This window comes from Mus musculus, chromosome 17, assembly GCF_000001635.26.
Source record: "Mus musculus strain C57BL/6J chromosome 17, GRCm38.p6 C57BL/6J".
Lineage (NCBI taxonomy): Eukaryota > Metazoa > Chordata > Mammalia > Rodentia > Muridae > Mus > Mus musculus.
This window is the reverse complement of record NC_000083.6, coordinates 4,083,841-4,089,840: the sequence shown is the minus strand read 5'-3', so window position 1 is coordinate 4,089,840 and position 6,000 is coordinate 4,083,841.

The following is a 6,000-nucleotide window of genomic DNA, read 5'->3' as shown; positions in this document are numbered from 1 at the left end:
AACATATGGATGTTAATGGTTAGCCATGAATAAGTCCCTGGGTTGGGAAGGAAGGTGACTTCTATGTTGCAGATGGTGAAGACACAGCAGGTGAACTGATTTTGGAATGCTGGAGAACACTTTCTTCTTGATTCATGATTTTGAGTCTATCCTCACCCATTTTGATAGATTCTTCAGTTGTTTGAGGAGATGGGGACTTGCCTCCTTTGAAAGTGAAAAGTCGAGGAGGAGGATATCTGCAGGGTGGGACTAGGATGGTGCATTCCAGCCCGAATCACAGTGGAGGTGGTCTATGAAGGAGTAATTTAAACAATGCTTCAGTTTTCTAAAACATAATACTTACTTACTCCAGCAATGTTGGCAATGCAGAAAATCACAATGATACCAGAAGATAGTTTCCGGCTCATTACACCCGACTAAGAGAGGCAATGCTATCATCTGCTGGGCATTCGTTTGTCTTTTCTCTCATTTCAAAGAAATTATAAGTGTGCTATTCAAATTTAGGATGAGAGAGTAATTTCTTAAATTATAAGGCACAGAAGATCTCCTTTTCACCGTTTATTTTTCTATTAGTCGGGGTTCTCTACAGTCACAGAACTTATGGATAGTCTCTATATCATAAAAGGAACTTATTGATGATTTACAGTCTGCAGCCCAATTCCCAACAATGGTTCAGTAGTAGCTGTGAATGGAAGTCCAAGGATCTACCAGTTACTCAGCCTCACACAGCAAGCAGGTGAAGGAGCAAGAGCAAGACTCTCTTCTTCCCATGTCCTTATATTGTATCCAGCAGAAGGTGTAGCCAGATTAAAGGTGTGTTCCACCACACCTTTAATCCCAGATGACCTTGAACTCGGAGATTTAATCTTCTGAAATCCATAGCCACTATGCCTCAAGATCTCCATACCAAGATCCAGATCAGAAACTTCTATCTCCAAGTCTCCAGATAAGGGTCACTGGTGAGCCTTCCAATTCTGGATTGTAGTTCATTCCAAATATAGTCAAGTTGACAACCAGGAATAGCCACTACAATTTTCTTCTCCAAGGAAGCCCACCTCTGAGATCATCCCATTAACATTCCCTGCTCTCCTGCTTCCTATACAAGCTTCTGCACTGCCTACAGAGGACAATACGTATATCTATGGATAGATTTGTGTGAAATTGTTTTTAACCGGAATGAGTTCTCAGACCTATTCTCTAGGCAGCATGCATTTCTGTGTCACTACACAAAGAGCTGTCTCATTTGCTTTAATGGTTGCACAGTATATATTTTATAAATAAAAGCGTGCCTTCAAGTTATGTATTTTGTATAAAGATATGTCTCTTTTATTAAACTATCTGTATATGGCTGCCCACAACACCCATGCATGTATTTGGAAGTATTTTTCTCCCTTTGATGAATAATATGGGCTAGGCTTTCTGTCAATTGTGAACTATTTTAAAGGCACACATCCTACATAAAAGCTCTGGGGGTATCCTTAGACCCCAACCCTGATCTTCAGAGAGCCAGGAAAGAGCAGTGTTGCCCATAGGTTATTTCCTTTTTTTTTTTTTTTTTTTTTTTTTATTTTTTTTTTTTCATTCTTTTTTTTTTCCATTTTTTATTAGGTATTTAACTCATTTACATTTCCAATGCTATACCAAAAGTCCCCCATATCCACCCACCCCCACTCCCCTGCCCACCCACTCCCCCTTTTTGGCCCTGGTATTCCCCTGTACTGGGGCATATAAAGTTTGCAAGTCCAATGGGCCTCTCTTTCCAGTGATGGCCGACTAGGCCATCTTTTGATATAAATGCAGCTAGAGTCAAGAGCTCCGGGGTACTGGTTAGCTCATAATGTTGTTCCACCTATAGGGTTGCAGATCCCTTTAGCTCCTTGGCTACTTTCTCTAGCTCCTCCATTGGGAGCCCTATGAACCATCCATTAGCTGACTGTGAGCATCCACTTCTGTGTTTGCTGGGCCCCGGCATAGTCTCACAAGAGACAGCTACATCTGCGTCCTTTCAATAAAATCTTGCTAGTGTATGCAATGGTGTCAGCGTTTGGATGCTGATTATGGGGTGGATCCCTGGCTATGGCAGTCTCTACATGGTCCATCCTTTCATCTCAGCTCCAAACTCCGTCTCTGTAACTCCTTCCATGGGTGTTTTGTTCCCAAATCTAAGGAGGGGCATAGTGTCCACACTTCAGTCTTCATTCTCCTTGAGTTTCATGTGTTTAGCAAATTATATCTTATATCTTGGGTATCCTAGGTTTGGGGCTAATATCCACTTATCAGTGAATACATATTGTGTGAGTTTCTTTGTGAATGTGTTACCTCACTCAGGATGATGCCCTCCAGGTCCATCCATTTGGCTAGGAATTTCATAAATTCATTCTTTTTAATAGCTGAGTAGTACTCCATTGTGTAGATGTACCACATTTTCTGTATCCATTCCTCTGTTGAGGGGCATCTAGGTTCTTTCCAGCTTCTGGCTATTATAAATAAGGCTGCTATGAACATAGTGGAGCATGTGTCCTTCTTACCAGTTGGGGCATCTTCTGGATATATGCCCAGGAGAGGTATTGCTGGATCCTCCGGTAGTACTATGTCCAGTTTTCTGAGGAACCGCCAGACTGATTTCCAGAGTGGTTGTACAAGCCTGCACTCCCACCAACAATGGAGGAGTGTTCCTCTTTCTCCACATCCTCGCCAGCATCTGCTGTCACCTGAATTTTTGATCTTAGCCATTCTGACTGGTGTGAGGTGGAATCTCAGGGTTGTTTTGATTTGCATTTCCCTGATGATTAAGGATGTTGAACATTTTTTCAAGTGCTTCTCTGCCATTCGGTATTCCTCAGGTGAGAATTCTTTGTTCAGTTCTGAGCCCCATTTTTTAATGGGGTTATTTGATTTTCTGAAGTCCACCTTCTTGAGTTCTTTATATATGTTGGATATTAGTCCCCTATCTGATTTAGGATAGGTAAAGATCCTTTCCCAATCTGTTGGTGGTCTTTTTGTCTTATTGACGGTGTCTTTTGCCTTGCAGAAACTTTGGAGTTTCATTAGGTCCCATTTGTCGATTCTCGATCTTACAGCACAAGCCATTGCTGTTCTGTTCAGGAATTTTTCCCCTGTGCCCATATCTTCAAGGCTTTTCCCCACTTTCTCCTCTATAAGTTTCAGTGTCTCTGGTTTTATGTGAAGTTCCTTGATCCACTTAGATTTGACCTTAGTACAAGGAGATAAGTATGGATCGATTCGCATTCTTCTACACGATAACAACCAGTTGTGCCAGCACCAATTGTTGAAAATGCTGTCTTTCTTCCACTGGATGGTTTTAGCTCCCTTGTTGAAGATCAAGTGACCATAGGTGTGTGGGTTCATTTCTGGATCTTCAATTCTATTCCATTGGTCTACTTGTCTGTCTCTATACCAGTACCATGCAGTTTTTATCACAATTGCTCTGTAGTAAAGCTTTAGGTCTGGCATGGTGATTCCGCCAGAAGTTCTTTTATCCTTGAGAAGACTTTTTGCTATCCTAGGTTTTTTGTTATTCCAGACAAATTTGCAAATTGCTCCTTCCAATTCGTTGAAGAATTGAGTTGGAATTTTGATGGGGATTGCATTGAATCTGTAGATTGCTTTTGGCAAGATAGCCATTTTTACAATGTTGATCCTGCCAATCCATGAGCATGGGAGATCTTTCCATCTTCTGAGATCTTCTTTAATTTCTTTCTTCAGAGATTTGAAGTTTTTATCATACAGACCTTTCACTTCCTTAGTTAGAGTCACGCCAAGATATTTTATATTATTTGTGACTATTGAGAAGGGTGTTGTTTCCCTAATTTCTTTCTCAGCCTGTTTATTCTTTGTATAGAGAAAGGCCATTGACTTGTTTGAGTTTATTTTATATCCAGCTACTTCACCGAAGCTGTTTATCAGGTTTAGGAGTTCTCTGGTAGAATTTTTAGGGTCACTTATATATACTATCATATCATCTGCAAAAAGTGATATTTTGACTTCCTCTTTTCCAATTTGTATCCCCTTGATCTCCTTTTGTTGTCGAATTGCTCTGGCTAATACTTCAAGTACTATGTTGAAAAGGTAGGGAGAAAGTGGGCAGCCTTGTCTAGTCCCTGATTTTAGTGGGATTGCTTCCAGCTTCTCTCCATTTACTTTGATGTTGGCTACTGGTTTGCTGTAGATTGCTTTTATCATGTTTCGGTATGGGCCTTGAATTCCTGATCTTTCCAAAACTTTTATCATGAATGGGTGTTGGATCTTGTCAAATGCTTTTTCTGCATCTAACGAGATGATCATGTGGTTTTTGTCTTTGAGTTTGTTTATATAATGGATTACATTGATGGATTTTCGTATATTAAACCATCCCTGCATCCCTGGAATAAAACCTACTTGGTCAGGATGGATGATTGCTTTAATGTGTTCTTGGATTCGGTTAGCGAGAATTTTATTGAGGATTTTTGCATCGATATTCATAAGAGAAATTGGTCTGAAGTTCTCTATCTTTGTTGGATCTTTCTGTGGTTTAGGTATCAGAGTAATAGTGGCTTCATAAAATGAGTTGGGTTGAGTACCTTCTACTTCTATTTTGTGAAATAGTTTGTGCAGAATTGGAATTAGATCTTCTTTGAAGGTCTGATAGAACTCTGCACTAAACCCATCTGGTCCTGGGCTTTTTTTGGTTGGGAGACTATTAATAACTGCTTCTATTTCTTTAGGTGATATGGGACTGTTTAGATGGTCAACTTGATCCTGATTCAACTTTGGTACCTGGTATCTGTCCAGAAATTTGTCCATTTCGTCCAGGTTTTCCAGTTTTGTTGAGTATAGCCTTTTGTAGAAGGATCTGATGGTGTTTTGGATTTCTTCAGGATCTGTTGTTATGTCTCCCTTTTCATTTCTGATTTTGTTAATTAGGATTTTGTCCCTGTGCCCTTTAGTGAGTCTAGCTAAGGGTTTATCTATCTTGTTGATTTTCTCAAAGAACCAACTCCTCGTTTGGTTAATTCTTTGAATAGTTCTTCTTGTTTCCACTTGGTTGATTTCACCCCTGAGTTTGATTATTTCCTGCCGTCTACTCCTCTTGGGTGAATTTGCTTCATTTTTTTCTAGGGCTTTTAGATGTGTTGTCAAGCTGCTAGTATGTGCTGTCTCCCGTTTCTTCTTGGAGGCACTCAGCGCTATGAGTTTCCCTCTTAGAAATGCTTTCATTGTGTCCCATAGGTTTGGGTACGTTGTGGCTTCATTTTCATTAAACTCTAAAAAGTCTTTAATTTCTTTCTTTATTCCTTCCTTGACCAAGGTATCATTGAGAAGAGTGTTATTCAGTTTCCACGTGAATGTTGGCTTTCCATTATTTATGTTGTTATTGAAGATCAGTCTTAGGCCATGGTGGTCTGATAGGATACATGGGACAATTTCAATATTTTTGTATCTATTGAGGCCTGTTTTGTGACCAATTATATGGTCAATTTTGGAGAAGGTCCCGTGAGGTGCTGAGAAGAAGGTATATCCTTTTGTTTTAGGATAAAATGTTCTGTAGATATCTGTCAGGTCCATTTGTTTCATAACTTCTGTTAGTTTCACTGTGTCCCTGTTTAGTTTCTGTTTCCACGATCTGTCCTTTGAAGAAAGTGGTGTGTTGAAGTCTCCCACTATTATTGTGTGAGGTGCAATGTATGCTTTGAGCTTTACTAAAGTGTCTCTAATGAATGTGGCTGCCCTTGCATTTGGTGCGTAGATATTCAGAATTGAGAGTTCCTCTTGGAGGATTTTACCTTTGATGAGTATGAAGTGTCCCTCCTTGTCTTTTTTGATAACTTTGGGTTGGAAGTCGATTTTATCCGATATTAAAATGGCTACTCCAGCTTGTTTCTTCAGTCCATTTGCTTGGAAAATTGTTTTCCAGCCTTTCACTCTGAGGTAGTGTCTGTCTTTTTCCCTGAGATGGGTTTCCTGTAAGCAGCAGAATGTTGGGTCCTGTTTGTGTAGCCA